Source organism: Ambystoma mexicanum, chromosome 6p (assembly GCF_040938575.1).
Source record: "Ambystoma mexicanum isolate Mex_15411 chromosome 6p, UKY_AmexF1_1, whole genome shotgun sequence".
Taxonomy (NCBI): Eukaryota; Metazoa; Chordata; class Amphibia; order Caudata; family Ambystomatidae; genus Ambystoma; species Ambystoma mexicanum.
This window is the reverse complement of record NC_090935.1, coordinates 35,256,075-35,276,684: the sequence shown is the minus strand read 5'-3', so window position 1 is coordinate 35,276,684 and position 20,610 is coordinate 35,256,075. Positions and strand designations below refer to the sequence as shown.

The following is a 20,610-nucleotide window of genomic DNA, read 5'->3' as shown; positions in this document are numbered from 1 at the left end:
GGTGAGTGATCACATGGCCTCTGAGCCTGTCCTTGAACACGTGTGATACTCAACAGTCTAAACAGCACAGGTGAGTGATCACATGGCCTCTGAGCCTGCCCTTGCAGGCGTGTACTACACAAAAGTCTAAACAGCACAGGTGGCTGATCACATGGCCTCTGAGCCTGCCCTTGCAGATGTGTATTACTCAACAGTATAAACAGCACAGGTGAGTGATCACATGGCCTCTGAGCCTGCCCTTGCGGCGTGTACTACTCAATAGTCTAAACAGCCAGGTGCGTGATCACATGGCCTCTGTGCCTGCCATTGCAGGTGTGTACTACTCAATAGTCTAAACAGCAGGTGTGTACTACTCAACAGTCTAAACAGCACAGGTGAGTGTTCACATGGACCCTGAGCCTGCCCTTACAGGTGTGTACTACTCAATAGTCTAAACAGCACAGGTGAGTGATCACATACTATTCAATAGTCTAAACAGCACAGGTAAGTGCTCACATGGCCCCTGAGCATGCCCTTGTACACGGTGATACTCAACAGTCTAAACAGCACAGGTGAGTGATCACATGGCCTCTCATCCTGCCCTTGCAGGCGTGTACTACTCAACAGTCTAAACAGCACAGGTGCCTGATCTCATGGACTCTGAGCCTGCCCTTGCAGGCGTGTACTACACAACAGTCTAAATAGCACAGGTGAGTGATCACATGGCCTCTGAGCCTGCCCTTGCAAGTGTGTGATACTCAACAATCTAAACAGCACAGGTGAGTGTTCGCATGGCTTCTGAGACTGCCCTTGCAGGTGTGTGCTACTCAATAGTCTAAACAGCACAGGTGAGTGATCACATACTACTCAATAGTCTAAACAGCACAGGTGAGTGATCACATGGCCTCTGATCCTGGCCTTGCAGGTGTGTGATACTCAACTGTCTAAACAGCACAGGTGAGTGTTCACATGGCCTATGAGCCTGCCCTCGCAGGCATGTTCTTCTCAACAGTCTAAACAGAACAGGTGAGTGATCACATGGCATCTAAGCCTGCCCTTACAGTTCTGTACTATTCAATGGTCTAAACAGCACAGGTGAGTGATCACATAGCCCCTGAGCCTGCCTTGCAGGTGTGTGATACTCAATAGTCTAAACAGCACAGGTGAGTGATCACATGGCCTCTGATCCTGCCATTGCAGGCGTGTACTACTCAACAGTCTAAACAGCACAGGTGAGTGATCACATGGCCTCTGAGTCTGCTCTTGTAGGTGTGTAGTACGCCATAGTCTAAACCGCACAGGTGAGAGACCATATTGCCCCTAAGCCTGCCCTTGCAGGTGTGTGATACTCAATAGTCTAAACAGCAGGCATGTACTTCTCAACAGTCTAAACAGCACAGGTGAGCGATCACATGGCCTCTGAGACTGCCCTTACAGGTGTGTACTACTCAATAGTCTAAACAGCACAGGTGAGTGATCACATACTATTCAATAGTCTAAACAGCACAGGTGAGTGATCACATGGCCTCTGAGCCTGCCCTTGCAGGTGTGTACTACTCAATAGTCTAAACAGCAGGTGTGTACTACTCAACAGTCTAAACAGCACAGGTGAGTGTTCACATGGCCCCTGGGCCTGCCCTTGCAGGCATGTACTTCTCAACAGTCTAAACAGCACAGGTGAGCGATCACATGGCCTCTGAGCCTGCCCTTACAGGTGTGTACTACTCAATAGTCTAAACAGCACAGGTGAGTGATCACATACTATTCAATAGTCTAAACAGCACAGGTGAGTGATCACATGGCCCCTGAGCATGCCCTTGTACACGTGTGATACTCAACAGTCTAAACAGCACAGGTGAGTGTTCACATGGCTCCTGGGCCTGCCCTTGCAGGCATGTACTTCTCAACAGTCTAAACAGCACAGGTGAGCGATCACATGGCCTCTGAGCCTGCCCTTACAGGTGTGTACTACTCAATAGTCTAAACAGCACAGGTGAGTGATCACATACTATTCAATAGTCTAAACAGCACAGGTGAGTGATCACATGGCCTCTGAGCCTGCCCTTGCAGGTGTGTACTACTCAATAGTCTAAACAGCAGGTGTGTACTACTCAAAAGTCTAAACAGCACAGGTGAGTGACCATATAGCCCATGAGCCTGTCCTTGCAGGTGTGTGATACTCAACAGTCTAAACAGCACAGGTGAGTGACCACATGGCCTCTGAGCCTGCCCTTGCTGGTTTGTGATACTCAACAGTCTAAACAGCACAGGTGAGTGATCACATACTATTCAATAGTCTAAATAGCACAGGTAAGTGCTCACATGGCCCCTGAGCATGTCCTTGTACACTGTGATACTCAAAAGTATAAACAGCACAGGTGAGTGATCACATGGCCTCTCATCCTGCCCTTGCAGGCCTGTACTACTCAACAGTCTAAACAGCACAGGTGAGTGATCACATGGCCTCTGAGACTGCCCTTGCTGGTGTCAGCTACTCAATAGTCTAAACAGCACAGTGAGCGATCACATACTACTCAATAGTCTAAACAGCACAGGTGAGTGATCACATGGCCTCTGATCCTGCCCTTGCAGGTGTGTGATACTCAATGATCTCAACAGCACAGGTGAGTGATCACATACTATTCAATAGTTTAAACAGTACATGTGAGTGATCGCATGGCCTCTGAGCCTGCCCTTGCACGTGTGTATTTTTCAATAGTCTGAACAGCACGGGTGAGTGATCACATGGCCTTTGAGCCTGCCCTTGCAGGTGTGTACTACTCAATAGTCTAAACAGCACAGGTGAGTGATCACATGGCATCTAAGCCTGCCCTTACAGTTCTGTACTATTCAATAGTCTAAACAGCACATTTGAGTGATCACATACTACTCAATAGTCTAAACAGCACAGGTGAGTGATCGCATGGCCTCTGAGCCTGCCCTTGCAGGTGTATACTACTCATTAGTCTAAACAGCACAGGTGAGTGATCACATAGCCCCTGAGCCTGCCTTGCAGGTGTGTGATACTCAACAGTCTAAACAGAACAGGTGAGTGATCACATGGCCTCTGATCCTGCCATTGCAGGCGTGTACTACTCAACAGTCTAAACAGCACATGTGAGTGATCACATGGCCTCTGAGCATGCCCTTGTACACGTGTGATACTCAACAGTCTAAACAGCACAGGTGAGTTATCACATGGCCTCTGAACCTGCCCTTGCAGGCGTTTACTAAACAGTCTAAACAGAACAGGTGGCGATCTTATGGCCTCTGAGCCTGCCCTTGCAGGCGTGTACTACTCAAGAGTCTAAACCACACATGGGAGTGATCACATGAACTCTGAGCCTACCCTTACAGGTATATGATACTCAATGATCTGAACAGCACAGGTGAGTGATCACATGGCCTCTGAGACTGCCCATGCAGCTGTGTGCTACTCAATATTCTAAACAGAACAGGTGAGTGATCACATACTACTCAATAGTCTATACAGCACAGGTGAGTGATCACATGGCCTCTGAGCCTGCCCTTGCAGGTGTGTACTACTCCATAGTCTAAACAGCACAGGTGAGTGACCATATAGCCTCTGAGCCTGCCCTTGCAGGTGTGTACTACTTATTAGTCTAAACAGCACAGGTGAGTGATCACATGACCTCTGAGTCTGCTCTTGTAGGTGTGTACTACTCCATCGTCTAAACAGCACAGGTGAGTGACCATATAGCCCATGAGCCTGTCCTTGCAGGTGTGTGATACTCAACAGTCTAAACGGCACAGGTGAGTGACCACATGGCCTCTGAGCCTGCCCTTGCTGGTTTGTGATACTCAACAGTCTAAACAGCACAGGTGAGTGATCACATACTATTCAATAGTCTATACAGCACAGGTAAGTGCTCACATGGCCCCTGAGCATGTCCTTGTACACTGTGATACTCAAAAGTATAAACAGCACAGGTGAGTGATCACATGGCCTCTCATCCTGCCCTTGCAGGCGTGTACTACTCAACAGTCTAAACAGCACAGGTGAGTGATCACATGGCCTCTGAGCCTGCCCTTGCAAGTGTGTGATACTCAACAATCTAAACAGAACAGGTGAGTGTTCGCATGGCCTCTGAGACTGCCCTTGCTGGTGTCAGCTACTCAATAGTCTCAACAGCACAGTGAGCGATCACATACTACTCAATAGTCTAAACAGCACAGGTGAGTGATCACATGGCATCTGATCCTACCCTTGCAGGTGTGTGATACTCAAGTGTCTAAACAGCACAGGTGAGTGTTCACATGGCCTATGAGCCTGCCCTCACAGGCATGTTCTTCTCAACAGTCTAAACAGCACATGTGAGTGATCACATGGCCTCTGAGCCTGCCCTTGCAGGTGTGTGATACTCAATGATCTCAACAGCACAGGAGAGTGATCACATACTATTCAATAGTTTAAACAGTACATGTGAGTGATCGCATGGCCTCTGAGCCTGCCCTTGCACGTGAGTACTTTTCAATAGTCTGAACAGCACAGGTGAGTGATCACATGGCCTTTGAGCCTGCCCTTGCAGGTGTGTACTACTCAATAGTCTAAACAGCACAGGTGAGTGATCACATGGCATCTAAGCCTGCCCTTACAGTTCTGTACTATTCAATAGTCTAAACAGCGCATTTGAGTGATCACATACTACTCAATAGTCTAAACAGCACAGGTGAGTGATCGCATGGCCTCTGAGCCTGCCCTTGCAGGTGTATACTACTCAATAGTCTAAACAGCACAGGTGAGTGATCACATAGCCCCTGAGCCTGCCTTGCAGGTGTGTGATACTCAATTGTCTAAACAGCACAGGTGAGTGATCACATGGCCTCTGATCATGCCATTGCAGGCGTGTACTACTCAACAGTCTAAACAGCACAGGTGAGTGATCACATGGCCTCTGAGTCTGCCCTTGTAGGTGTGTAGTACGCCATAGTCTAAACCACACAGGTGAGAGACCATATTGCCCCTGAGCCTGCCCTTGCAGGTGTGTGATACTCAACTGTCTAAACAGCACATGTGTGTGTTCAAATGGCCTCTGAGCCTGCCCTTGCAGGCATGTACTTCTCAACAGTCTAAACAGCACAGGTGAGAGATCACATGGCCTCTGAGCCTGCCCTTGCAGGTGTGTGATACTCAATGATCTAAACAGCAGAGGTGAGTGATCACATGGCCTCTGAGCCTGCCCTTACAGGTGTCCACTACTCAATAGTCTAAACAGCACATGTGAGTGATCACATGGCCTCTGACCCTGCCCTTGCAGGTGTGTACTACTCCATAGTCTAAACAGCACAGGTGAGTGACCATATAGCCTCTGAGCCTGCCCTTGCAGGTGTTTGGTACACAACAGTCTAAACAGCACAGGTGAGTGGTCACATGGCCTCTGAACCTACCCTTGCAGGCGTGTACTACTCAAAAGTCTAAACAGCAAAGGTGAGTGATCACATGGCCTCTGAGCCTGTCCTTGAACACGTGTGATACTCAACAGTCTAAACAGCACAGGTGAGTGATCACATGGCCTCTGAGCCTGCCCTTGCAGGCGTGTACTACACAAAAGTCTAAACAGCACAGGTGGCTGATCACATGGCCTCTGAGCCTGCCCTTGCAGGTGTGTATTACTCAACAGTATAAACAGCACAGGTGAGTGATCACATGGCCTCTGAGCCTGCCCTTGCAGGCGTGTACTACTCAATAGTCTAAACAGCCAGGTGCGTGATCACATGGCCTCTGTGCCTGCCATTGCAGGTGTGTATTACTCAATAGTCTAAACAGCACAGGTGAGTGTTCACATGGACCCTGAGCCTGCCCTTACAGGTGTGTAGTACTCAATAGTCTAAACAGCACAGGTGAGTGATCACATACTATTCAATAGTCTAAACAGCACAGGTAAGTGCTCACATGGCCCCTGAGCAAGCCCTTGTACACGGTGATACTCAACAGTCTAAACAGCACAGCTGAGTGATCACATGGCCTCTCATCCTGCCCTTGCAGGCGTGTACTACTCAACAGTCTAAACAGCACAGTTGCCTGATCTCATGGACTCTGAGCCTGCCCTTGCAGGCGTGTACTACACAACAGTCTAAACAGCACAGGTGAGAGACCATATTGCCCCTGATCCTGCCCTTGCAGGTGTGTGATACTCAACTGTCTAAACAGCACAGGTGTGTGTTCAAATGGCCTCTGAGCCTGCCCTTGCAGGCATGTACTTCTCAACAGTCTAAACAGCACAGGTGAGAGATCACATGGCCTCTGAGCCTGCCCTTGCAGGTGTGTGATACTCAATGATCTGAACAGCAGAGGTGAGTGATCACATGGCCTCTGAGCCTGCCCTTACAGGTGTCCACTACTCAATAGTCTAAACAGCACATGTAAGTGATCACATGGCCTCTGAGCCTGCCCTTACAGGTGTGAACTACTCAATGGTCTAAACGGCACAGATGAGTGATCACATGGCCTCTGACCCTGCCCTTGCAGGTGTGTACTACTCCATAGTCTAAACAGCACAGGTGAGTGACCATATAGCCTCTGAGCCTGCCCTTGCAGGTGTGTGGTACACAACAGTCTAAACAGCACAGGTGAGTGGTCACATGGCCTCTGAACCTACCCTTGCAGGCGTGTACTACTCAACAGTCTAAACAGCAACGGTGAGTGATCACATGGCCTCTGAGCCTGTCCTTGAACACGTGTGATACTCAACAGTCTAAACAGCACAGGTGAGCGATCACATGGCCTCTGAGACTGCCCTTACAGGTGTGTACTACTCAATAGTCTAAACAGCACAGGTGAGTGATCACATACTATTCAATAGTCTAAACAGCACAGGTGAGTGATCACATGGCCTCTGAGCCTGCCCTTGCAGGTGTGTACTACTCAATAGTCTAAACAGAAGGTGTGTACTACTCAACAGTCTAAACAGCACAGGTGAGTGTTCACATGGCCCCTGGGCCTGCCCTTGCAGGCATGTACTTCTCAACAGTCTAAACAGCACAGGTGAGCGATCACATGGCCTCTGAGCCTGCCCTTACAGGTGTGTACTACTCAATAGTCTAAACAGCACAGGTGAGTGATCACATACTATTCAATAGTCTAAACAGCACAGGTGAGTGATCACTTGGCCCCTGAGCATGCCCTTGTACACGTGTGATACTCAACAGTCTAAACAGCACAGGTGAGTGTTCACATGGCCCCTGGGCCTGCCCTTGCAGGCATGTACTTCTCAACAGTCTAAACAGCACAGGTGAGCGATCACATGGCCTCTGAGCCTGCCCTTACAGGTGTGTACTACTCAATAGTCTAAACAGCACAGGTGAGTGATCACATACTATTCAATAGTCTAAACAGCACAGGTGAGTGATCACATGGCCTCTGAGCCTGCCCTTGCAGGTGTGTACTACTCAATAGTCTAAACAGCAGGTGTGTACTACTCAAAAGTCTAAACAGCACAGGTGAGTGACCATATAGCCCATGAGCCTGTCCTAGCAGGTGTGTGATACTCAACAGTCTAAACAGCACAGGTGAGTGACCACATGGCCTCTGAGCCTGCCCTTGCTGGTTTGTGATACTCAACAGTCTAAACAGCACAGGTGAGTGATCACATACTATTCAATAGTCTAAACAGCACAGGTAAGTGCTCACATGGCCCCTGAGCATGTCCTTGTACACTGTGATACTCAAAAGTATAAACAGCACAGGTGAGTGATCACATGGCCTCTCATCCTGCCCTTCCAGGCCTGTACTACTCAACAGTCTAAACAGCACAGGTGAGTGATCACATGGCCTCTGAGCCTGCCCTTGCAAGTGTGTGATACTCAACAATCTAAACAGCACAGGTGAGTGTTCGCATGGCCTCTGAGACTGCCCTTGCTGGTGTCAGCTACTCAATAGTCTAAACAGCACAGTGAGCGATCACATACTACTCAATAGTCTAAACAGCACAGGTGAGTGATCACATGGCCTCTGATTCTGCCCTTGCAGGTGTGTGATACTCAATGATCTCAACAGCACAGGTGAGTGATCACATACTATTCAATAGTTTAAACAGTACATGTGAGTGATCGCATGGCCTCTGAGCCTGCCCTTGCATGTGTGTACTTTTCAATAGTCTGAACAGCACGGGTGAGTGATCACATGGCCTTTGAGCCTGCCCTTGCAGGTGTGTACTACTCAATAGTCTAAACAGCACAGGTGAGTGATCACATGGCATCTAAGCCTGCCCTTACAGTTCTGTACTATTCAATAGTCTAAACAGCACATTTGAGTGATCACATACTACTCAATAGTCTAAACAGCACAGGTGAGTGATCGCATGGCCTCTGATCCTGCCCTTGCAGGTGTATACTACTCATTAGTCTAAACAGCACAGGTGAGTGATCACATAGCCCCTGAGCCTGCCTTGCAGGTGTGTGATACTCAACAGTCTAAACGGAACAGGTGAGTGATCACATGGCCTCTGATCCTGCCATTGCAGGCGTGTACTACTCAACAGTCTAAACAGCACAGGTGAGTGATCACATGGCCTCTGAGCATGCCCTTGTACACGTGTGATACTCAACAGTCTAAACAGCACAGGTGAGTTATCACATGGCCTCTGAACCTGCCCTTGCAGGCGTTTACTAAACAGTCTAAACAGAACAGGTGGCGATCTTATGGCCTCTGAGCCTGCCCTTGCAGGCGTGTACTACTCAAGAGTCTAAACCACACATGGGAGTGATCACATGAACTCTGAGCCTACCCTTACAGGTATATGATACTCAATGATCTGAACAGCACAGGTGAGTGATCACATGGCCTCTGAGACTGCCCATGCAGCTGTGTGCTACTCAATATTCTAAACAGAACAGGTGAGTGATCACATACTACTCAATAGTCTATACAGCATAGGTGAGTGATCACATGGCCTCTGAGCCTGCCCTTGCAGGTGTGTACTACTCCATAGTCTAAACAGCACAGGTGAGTGACCATATAGCCTCTGAGCCTGCCCTTGCAGGTGTGTACTACTCCATAGTCTAAACAGCACAGGTGAGTGACCATATAGCCTCTGAGCCTGCCCTTGCAGGTGTGTACTACTCCATAGTCTAAACAGCACAGGTGAGTGACCATATAGCCCATGAGCCTGTCCTTGCAGGTGTGTGATACTCAACAGTCTAAACAGCACAGGTGAGTGACCACATGGCCTCTGAGCCTCCCCTTGCTGGTTTGTGATACTCAACAGTCTAAACAGCACAGGTGAGTGATCACATACTATTCAATAGTCTAAACAGCACAGGTAAGTGCTCACATGGCCCCTGAGCATGTCCTTGTACACTGTGATACTCAAAAGTATAAACAGCACAGGTGAGTGATCACATGGCCTCTCATCCTGCCCTTGCAGGCGTGTACTACTCAACAGTCTAAACAGCACAGGTGAGTGATTACATGGCCTCTGAGCCTGCCCTTGCAAGTGTGTGATACTCAACAATCTAAACAGCACAGGTGAGTGTTCGCATGGCCTCTGAGACTGCCCTTGCTGGTGTCAGCTACTCAATAGTCTAAACAGCACAGTGAGCGCTCACATACTACTCAATAGTCTAAACAGCACAGGTGAGTGATCACATGGCATCTGATCCTACCCTTGCAGGTGTGTGATACTCAACTGTCTAAACAGCACAGATGAGTGTTCACATGGCCTATGAGCCTGCCCTCGCAGGCATGTTCTTCTCAACAGTCTAAACAGCACATGTGAGTGATCACATGGCCTCTGAGCCTGCCCTTGCAGGTATGTGATACTCAATGATCTCAACAGCACAGGTGAGTGATCACATACTATTCAATAGTTTAAACAGTACATGTGAGTGATCGCATGGCCTCTGAGCCTGCCCTTGCACGTGTGTACTTTTCAATAGTCTGAACAGCACAGGTGAGTGATCACATGGCCTTTGAGCCTGCCCTTGCAGGTGTGTACTACTCAATAGTCTAAACAGCACAGGTGAGTGATCACATGGCATCTAAGCCTGCCCTTACAGTTCTGTACTATTCAATAGTCTAAACAGCGCATTTGAGTGATCACATACTACTCAATAGTCTAAACAGCACAGGTGAGTGATCGCATGGCCTCTGAGCCTGCCCTTGCAGGTGTATACTACTCAATAGTCTAAACAGCACAGGTGAGTGATCACATAGCCCCTGAGCCTGCCTTGCAGGTGTGTGATACTCAATAGTCTAAACAGCACAGGTGAGTGATCACATGGCCTCTGATCATGCCATTGCAGGCGTGTACTACTCAACAGTCTAAACAGCACAGGTGAGTGATCACATGGCCTCTGAGTCTGCCCTTGTAGGTGTGTAGTACGCCATAGTCTAAACCACACAGGTGAGAGACCATATTGCCCCTGAGCCTGCCCTTGCAGGTGTGTGATACTCAACTGTCTAAACAGCACATGTGTGTGTTCAAATGGCCTCTGAGCCTGCCCTTGCAGGCATGTACTTCTCAACAGTCTAAACAGCACAGGTGAGAGATCACATGGCCTCTGAGCCTGCCCTTGCAGGTGTGTGATACTCAATGATCTGAACAGCAGAGGTGAGTGATCACATGGCCTCTGAGCCTGCCCTTACAGGTGTCCACTACTCAATAGTCTAAACAGCACATGTGAGTGATCACATGGCCTCTGACCCTGCCCTTGCAGGTGTGTACTACTCCATAGTCTAAACAGCACAGGTGAGTGACCATATAGCCTCTGAGCCTGCCCTTGCAGGTGTGTGGTACACAACAGTCTAAACAGCACAGGTGAGTGGTCACATGGCCTCTGAACCTACCCTTGCAGGCGTGTACTACTCAACAGTCTAAACAGCAACGGTGAGTGATCACATGGCCTCTGAGCCTGTCCTTGAACACGTGTGATACTCAACAGTCTAAACAGCACAGGTGAGTGATCACATGGCCTCTGAGCCTGCCCTTGCAGGCGTGTACTACACAAAAGTCTAAACAGCACAGGTGGCTGATCACATGGCCTCTGAGCCTGCCCTTGCAGGTGTGTATTACTCAACAGTATAAACAGCACAGGTGAGTGATCACATGGCCTCTGAGCCTGCCCTTGCAGGCGTGTACTACTCAATAGTCTAAACAGCCAGGTGCGTGATCACATGGCCTCTGTACCTGCCATTGCAGGTGTGTACTACTCAATAGTCTAAACAGCAGGTGTGTACTACTCAACAGTCTAAACAGCACAGGTGAGTGTTCACATGGACCCTGAGCCTGCCCTTACAGGTGTGTAGTACTCAATAGTCTAAACAGCACAGGTGAGTGATCACATACTATTCAATAGTCTAAACAGCACAGGTAAGTGCTCACATGGCCCCTGAGCAAGCCCTTGTACACGGTGATACTCAACAGTCTAAACAGCACAGCTGAGTGATCACATGGCCTCTCATCCTGCCCTTGCAGGCGTGTACTACTCAACAGTCTAAACAGCACAGTTGCCTGATCTCATGGACTCTGAGCCTGCCCTTGCAGGCGTGTACTACACAACAGTCTAAATAGCACAGGTGAGTGATCACATGGCCTCTGAGCCTGCCCTTGCAAGTGTGTGATGCTCAACAATCTAAACAGCACAGGTGAGAGACCATATTGCCCCTGATCCTGCCCTTGCAGGTGTGTGATACTCAACTGTCTAAACAGCACAGGTGTGTGTTCAAATGGCCTCTGAGCCTGCCCTTGCAGGCATGTACTTCTCAACAGTCTAAACAGCACAGGTGAGAGATCACATGGCCTCTGAGCCTGCCCTTGCAGGTGTGTGATACTCAATGATCTGAACAGCAGAGGTGAGTGATCACATGGCCTCTGAGCCTGCCCTTACAGGTGTCCACTACTCAATAGTCTAAACAGCACATGTGAGTGATCACATGGCCTCTGAGCCTGCCCTTACAGGTGTGAACTACTCAATGGTCTAAACGGCACAGATGAGTGATCACATGGCCTCTGACCCTGCCCTTGCAGGTGTGTACTACTCCATAGTCTAAACAGCACAGGTGAGTGACCATATAGCCTCTGAGCCTGCCCTTGCAGGTGTGTGGTACACAACAGTCTAAACAGCACAGGTGAGTGGTCACATGGCCTCTGAACCTACCCTTGCAGGCGTGTACTACTCAACAGTATAAACAGCAACGGTGAGTGATCACATGGCCTCTGAGCCTGTCCTTGAACACGTGTGATACTCAACAGTCTAAACAGCACAGGTGAGTGATCACATGGCCTCTGAGCCTGCCCTTGCAGGCGTGTACTACACAAAAGTCTAAACAGCACAGGTGGCTGATCACATGGCCTCTGAGCCTGCCCTTGCAGATGTGTATTACTCAACAGTATAAACAGCACAGGTGAGTGATCACATGGCCTCTGAGCCTGCCCTTGCAGGCGTGTACTACTCAATAGTCTAAACAGCCAGGTGCGTGATCACATGGCCTCTGTGCCTGCCATTGCAGGTGTGTACTACTCAATAGTCTAAACAGCAGGTGTGTACTACTCAACAGTCTAAACAGCACAGGTGAGTGTTCACATGGACCCTGAGCCTGCCCTTACAGGTGTGTACTACTCAATAGGCTAAACAGCACAGGTGAGTGATCACATACTATTCAATAGTCTAAACAGCACAGGTAAGTGCTCACATGGCCCCTGAGCATGCCCTTGTACACGGTGATACTCAACAGTCTAAACAGCACAGGTGAGTGATCACATGGCCTCTCATCCTGCCCTTGCAGGCGTGTACTACTCAACAGTCTAAACAGCACAGGTGCCTGATCTCATGGACTCTGAGCCTGCCCTTGCAGGCGTGTACTACACAACAGTCTAAATAGCACAGGTGAGTGATCACATGGCCTCTGAGCCTGCCCTTGCAAGTGTGTGAAACTCAACAATCTAAACAGCACAGGTGAGTGTTCGCATGGCCTCTGAGACTGCCCTTGCAGGTGTGTGCTACTCAATAGTCTAAACAGCACAGGTGAGTGATCACATACTACTCAATAGTCTAAACAGCACAGGTGAGTGATCACATGGCCTCTGATCCTGCCCTTGCAGGTGTGTGATACTCAACTGTCTAAACAGCACAGGTGAGTGTTCACATGGCCTATGAGCCTGCCCTCGCAGGCATGTTCTTCTCAACAGTCTAAACAGAACAGGTGAGTGATCACATGGCATCTAAGCCTGCCCTTACAGTTCTGTACTATTCAATGGTCTAAACAGTACAGGTGAGTGATCACATAGCCCCTGAGCCTGCCTTGCAGGTGTGTGATACTCAATAGTCTAAACAGCACAGGTGAGTGATCACATGGCCTCTGATCCTGCCATTGCAGGGCGTGTACTACTCAACAGTCTAAACAGCACAGGTGAGTGATCACATGGCCTCTGAGTCTGCCCTTGTAGGTGTGTAGTACGCCATAGTCTAAACCGCACAGGTCAGAGACCATATTGCCCCTAAGCCTGCCCTTGCAGGTGTGTGATACTCAATAGTCTAAACAGCAGGCATGTACTTCTCAACAGTCTAAACAGCACAGGTGAGCGATCACATGGCCTCTGAGACTGCCCTTACAGGTGTGTACTACTCAATAGTCTAAACAGCACAGGTGAGTGATCACATACTATTCAATAGCCTAAACAGCACAGGTGAGTGATCACATGGCCTCTGAGCCTGCCCTTGCAGGTGTGTACTACTCAATAGTCTAAACAGCAGGCATGTACTTATCAACAGTCTAAACAGCACAGGTGAGCGATCACATGGCCTCTGAGCCTGCCCTTACAGGTGTGTACTACTCAATAGTCTAAACAGCACAGGTGAGTGATCACATACTATTCAATAGTCTAAACAGCACAGGTGAGTGATCACATGGCCCCTGAGCATGCCCTTGTACACGTGTGATACTCAACAGTCTAAACAGCACAGGTGAGTGTTCACATGGCCCCTGGGCCTGCCCTTGCAGGCATGTACTTCTCAACAGTCTAAACAGCACAGGTGAGCGATCACATGGCCTCTGAGCCTGCCCTTACAGGTGTGTACTACTCAATAGTCTAAACAGCACAGGTGAGTGATCACATGGCCTCTGAGCCTGCCCTTGCAGGTGTGTACTACTCAATAGTCTAAACAGCAGGTGTGTACTACTCAAAAGTCTAAACAGCACAGGTGAGTGACCATATAGCCCATGAGCCTGTCCTTGCAGGTGTGTGATACTCAACAGTCTAAACAGCACAGGTGAGTGACCACATGGCCTCTGAGCCTGCCCTTGCTGGTTTGTGATACTCAACAGTCTAAACAGCACAGGTGAGTGATCACATACTATTCAATAGTCTAAACAGCACAGGTAAGTGCTCACATGGCCCCTGAGCATGTCCTTGTACACTGTGATACTCAGAAGTCTAAACAGCACAGGTGAGTGATCACATGGCCTCTCATCCTGCCCTTGCAGGCGTGTACTACTTAACAGTCTAAACAGCACAGGTGAGTGATCACATGGCCTCTGAGCCTGCCCTTGAAAGTGTGTGATACTCAACAATCTAAACAGCACAGGTGAGTGTTCGCATGGCCTCTGAGACTGCCCTTGCTGGTGTCAGCTACTCAATAGTCTAAACAGCACAGTGAGTGATACTACTCAATAGTCTAAACAGCACAGGTGAGTGATCACATGGCCTCTGATCCTACCCTTGCAGGTGTGTGATACTCAACTGTCTAAACAGCACAAGTGAGTGTTCACATGGCCTATGAGCCTGCCCTCGCAGGCATGTTCTTCTCAACAGTCTAAACAGCACATGTGAGTGATCACATGGCCTCTGAGCCTGCCCTTGCAGGTGTGTGATACTCAATGATCTCAACAGCACAGGTGAGTGATCACATACTATTCAATAGTTTAAACAGTACATGTGAGTGATCGCATGGCCTCTGAGCCTGCCCTTGCACGTGTGTACTTTTCAATAGTCTGAACAGCACAGGTGAGTGATCACATGGCCTTTGAGCCTGCCCTTGCAGGTGTGTACTACTCAATAGTCTAAACAGCACAGGTGAGTGATCACATGGCATCTAAGCCTGCCCTTACAGTTCTGTACTATTCAATAGTCTAAACAGCACATTTGAGTGATCACATACTACTCAATAGTCTAAACAGCAGAGGTGAGTGATCACATGGCCTCTGAGCCTGCCCTTACAGGTGTGAACTACTCAATGGTCTAAACGGCACAGATGAGTGATCACATGGCCTCTGACCCTGCCCTTGCAGGTGTGTACTACTCCATAGTCTAAACAGCACAGGTGAGTGACCATATAGCCTCTGAGCCTGCCCTTGCAGGTGTGTGGTACACAACAGTCTAAACAGCACAGGTGAGTGGTCACATGGCCTCTGAACCTACCCTTGCAGGCGTGTACTACTCAACAGTCTAAACAGCAACGGTGAGTGATCACATGGCCTCTGAGCCGGTCCTTGAACACGTGTGATACTCAACAGTCTAAACAGCACAGGTGAGTGACCACATGGCCTCATAGCCTGCCCTTGCAGGCGTGTACTACACAAAAGTCTAAACAGCACAGGTGGCTGATCACATGGCCTCTGAGCCTGCCCTTGCAGATGTGTATTACTCAACAGTATAAACAGCACAGGTGAGTGATCACATGGCCTCTGAGCCTGCCCTTGCAGGCGTGTACTACTCAATAGCCTAAACAGCCAGGTGCGTGATCACATGGCCTCTGTGACTGCCATTGCAGGTGTGTACTACTCAATAGTCTAAACAGCAGGTGTGTACTACTCAACAGTCTAAACAGCACAGGTGAGTGTTCACATGGACCCTGAGCCTGCCCTTACAGGTGTGTACTACTCAATAGGCTAAACAGCACAGGTGAGTGATCACATACTATTCAATAGTCTAAACAGCACAGGTAAGTGCTCACATGGCCCCTGAGCATGCCCTTGTACACGGTGATACTCAACAGTCTAAACAGCACAGGTGAGTGATCACATGGCCTCTCATCCTGCCCTTGCAGGCGTTTACTACTCAACAGTCTAAACAGCACAGGTGCCTGATCTCATGGACTCTGAGCCTGCCCTTGCAGGGGTGTACTACACAACAGTCTAAATAGCACAGGTGAGTGATCACATGGCCTCTGAGCCTGCCCTTGCAAGTGTGTGATACTCAACAATCTAAACAGAACAGGTGAGTGTTCGCATGGCCTCTGAGACTGCCCTTGCAGGTGTGTGCTACTCAATAGTCTAAACAGCACAGGTGAGTGATCACATACTACTCAATAGTCTAAACAGCACAGGTGAGTGATCACATGGCCTCTGATCCTGCCCTTGCAGGTGTGTGATACTCAACTGTCTAAACAGCACAGGTGAGTGTTCACATGGCCTATGAGCCTGCCCTCGCAGGCATGTTCTTCTCAACAGTCTAAACAGAACAGGTGAGTGATCACATGGCATCTAAGCTTGCCCTTACAGTTCTGTACTATTCAATGGTCTAAACAGTACAGGTGAGTGATCACATAGCCCCTGAGCCTGCCTTGCAGGTGTGTGATACTCAATAGTCTAAACAGCACAGGTGAGTGATCACATGGCCTCTGATCCTGCCATTGCAGGGCGTGTACTACTCAACAGTCTAAACAGCACAGGTGAGTGATCACATGGCCTCTGAGTCTGCCCTTGTAGGTGTGTAGTACGCCATAGTCTAAACCGCACAGGTGAGAGACCATATTGCCCCTAAGCCTGCCCTTGCAGTTGTGTGATACTGAATAGTCTAAACAGCAGGCATGTACTTCTCAACTGTCTAAACAGCACAGGTGAGTGTTCACATGGCCTATGAGCCTGCCCTCGCAGGCATGTTCTTCTCAACAGTCTAAACAGAACAGGTGAGTGATCACATGGCATCTAAGCCTGCCCTTACAGTTCTGTACTATTCAATGGTCTAAACAGTACAGGTGAGTGATCACATAGCCCCTGAGCCTGCCTTGCAGGTGTGTGATACTCAATAGTCTAAACAGCACAGGTGAGTGATCACATGGCCTCTGATCCTGCCATTGCAGGCGTGTACTACTCAACAGTCTAAACAGCACAGGTGAGTGATCACATGGCCTCTGAGTCTGCCCTTGTAGGTGTGTAGTACGCCATAGTCTAAACCGCACAGGTGAGAGACCATATTGCCCCTAAGCCTGCCCTTGCAGGTGTGTGATACTCAATAGTCTAAACAGCAGGCATGTACTTCTCAACAGTCTAAACAGCACAGGTGAGCGATCACATGGCCTCTGAGACTGCCCTTACAGGTGTGTACTACTCAATAGTCTAAACAGCACAGGTGAGTGATCACATACTATTCAATAGTCTAAACAGCACAGGTGAGTGATCACATGGCCTCTGAGCCTGCCCTTGCAGGTGTGTACTACTCAATAGTCTAAACAGCAGGTGTGTACTACTCAACAGTCTAAACAGCACAGGTGAGTGTTCACATGGCCCCTGGGCCTGCACTTGCAGGCATGTACTTCTCAACAGTCTAAACAGCACAGGTGAGCGATCACATGGCCTCTGAGCCTGCCCTTACAGGTGTGTACTACTCAATAGTCTAAACAGCACAGGTGAGTGATCACATACTATTCAATAGTCTAAACAGCACAGGTGAGTGATCACATGGCCCCTGAGCATGCCCTTGTACACGTGTGATACTCAACAGTCTAAACAGCACAGGTGAGTGTTCACATGGCCCCTGGGCCTGCCCTTGCAGGCATGTACTTCTCAACAGTCTAAACAGCACAGGTGAGCGATCACATGGCCTCTGAGCCTGCCCTTACAGGTGTGTACTACTCAATAGTCTAAACAGCACAGGTGAGTGATCACATACTATTCAATAGTCTAAACAGCACAGGTGAGTGATCACATGGCCTCTGAGCCTGCCCTTGCAGGTGTGTACTACTCAATAGTCTAAACAGCAGGTGTGTACTACTCAAAAGTCTAAACAGCACAGGTGAGTGACCATATAGCCCATGAGCCTGTCCTTGCAGGTGTGTGATACTCAACAGTCTAAACAGCACAGGTGAGTGACCACATGGCCTCTGAGCCTGCCCTTGCTGGTTTCTGATACTCAACAGTCTAAACAGCACAGGTGAGTGATCACATAGCCCCTGAGCATGTCCTTGTACACTGTGATACTCAGAAGTCTAAACAGCACAGGTGAGTGATCACATGGCCTCTCATTCTGCCCTTGCAGGCGTGTACTACTCAACAGTCTAAACAGCACAGGTGAGTGATCACATGGCCTCTGAGCCTGCCCTTGAAAGTGTGTGATACTCAACAATCTAAACAGCACAGGTGAGTGTTCGCATGGCCTCTGAGACTGCCCTTGCTGGTGTCAGCTACTCAATAGTCTAAACAGCACAGTGAGTGATCACATACTACTCAATAGTCTAAACAGCACAGGTGAGTGTTCACATGGCCTATGAGCCTGCCCTCGCAGGCATGTTCTTCTCAACAGTCTAAACAGCACATGTGAGTGATCACATGGCCTCTGAGCCTGCCCTTGCAGGTGTGTGATACTCAATGATCTCAACAGCACAGGTGAGTGATCACATACTATTCAATAGTTTAAACAGTACATGTGAGTGATCGCATGGCCTCTGAGCCTGCCCTTGCACGTGTGTACTTTTCAATAGTCTGAACAGCACAGGTGAGTGATCACATGGCCTTTGAGCCTGCCCTTGCAGGTGTGTACTACTCAATAGTCTAAACAGCACAGGTGAGTGATCACATGGCATCTAAGCCTGCCCTTACAGTTCTGTACTATTCAATAGTCTAAACAGCACATTTGAGTGATCACATACTACTCAATAGTCTAAACAGCACAGGTGAGTGATCGCATGGCCTCTGAGCCTGCCCTTGCAGGTGTATACTACTCAATAGTCTAAACAGCACAGGTGAGTGATCACATAGCCCCTGAGCCTGCCTTGCAGGTGTGTGATACTCAATAGTCTAAACAGCACAGGTGAGTGATCACATGGCCTCTGATCATGCCATTGCAGGCGTGTACTACTCAACAGTCTAAACAGCACAGGTGAGTGATCACATGGCCTCTAAGTCTGCCCTTGTAGGTGTGTAGTACGCCATAGTCTATACCACACAGGTGAGAGACCATATTGCCCCTGAGCCTGCCCTTGCAGGTGTGTGATACTCAACTGTCTAAACAGCACAGGTGTGTGTTCAAATGGCCTCTGAGCCTGCCCTTGCAGGCATGTACTTCTCAACAGTCTAAACAGCACAGGTGAGAGATCACATGGCTTCTGAGCCTGCCCTTGCAGGTGTGTGATACTCAATGATCTGAACAGCAGAGGTGAGTGATCACATGGCCTCTGAGCCTGCCCTTACAGGTGTCCACTACTCAATAGTCTAAACAGCACATGTGAGTGATCACATGGCCTCTGAGCCTGCCCTTACAGGTGTGAACTACTCAATGGTCTAAACGGCACAGATGAGTGATCACATGGCCTCTGACCCTGCCCTTGCAGGTGTGTACTACTCAACAGTCTAAACAGCAACGGTGAGTGATCACATGGCCTCTGAGCCTGTCCTTGAACATGTGTGATACTCAACAGTCTAAACAGCACAGGTGAGTGATCACATGGCCTCTGAGCCTGCCCTTGCAGGCGTGTACTACACAAAAGTCTAAACAGCACAGGTGGCTGATCACATGGCCTCTGAGCCTGCCCTTGCAGGTGTGTATTACTCAACAGTATAAACAGCACAGGTGAGTGATCACATGGCCTCTGAGCCTGCCCTTGCAGGCGTGTACTACTCAATAGTCTAAACAGCCAGGTGCGTGATCACATGGCCTCTGTGCCTGCCATTGCAGGTGTGTACTACTCAATAGTCTAAACAGCAGGTGTGTACTACTCAACAGTCTAAACAGCACAGGTGAGTGTTCACATGGACCCTGAGCCTGCCCTTACAGGTGTGTACTACTCAATAGTCTAAACAGCACAGGTGAGTGATCACATACTATTCAATAGTCTAAACAGCACAGGTAAGTGCTCACATGGCCCCTGATCAAGACCTTGTACACGGTGATACTCAACAGTCTAAACAGCACAGGTGAGTGATCACATGGCCTCTCATCCTGCCCTTGCAGGCGTGTACTACTCAACAGTCTAAACAGCACAGGTGCCTGATCTCATGGACTCTGAGCCTGCCCTTGCAGGCGTGTACTACACAACAGTCTAAATAGCACAGGTGAGTGATCACATGGCCTCTGAGCCTGCCCTTGCAAGTGTGTGATACTCAACAATCTAAACAGTACAGGTGAGAGACCATATTGCCCCTGATCCTGCCCTTGCAGGTGTGTGATACTCAACTGTCTAAACAGCACAGGCGTGTGTTCAAATGGCCTCTGAGCCTGCCCTTGCAGACATGTACTTCTCAACAGTCTAAACAGCACAGGTGAGAGATCACATGGTCTCTGAGCCTGCCCTTGCAGGTGTGTGATACTCAATGATCTGAACAGCAGAGGTGAGTGATCACATGGCCTCTGAGCCTGCCCTTACAGGTGTCCACTACTCAATAGTCTAAACAGCACATGTGAGTGATCACATGGCCTCTGAGCCTGCCCTTACAGGTGTGAACTACTCAATGGTCTA

The 20,610-nt window shown here is 49.0% G+C and overlaps 1 protein-coding gene across 1 annotated transcript in view; it reads left to right on the top strand.

Annotated features, from left to right (window-relative positions):
- The window catches only part of LOC138510649 (vomeronasal type-2 receptor 26-like), a 370,708-nt gene that overhangs the window by 84,046 nt on the left and 266,052 nt on the right, over positions 1-20,610 (top strand). The gene's annotated exons all lie outside the window — the stretch shown is intronic.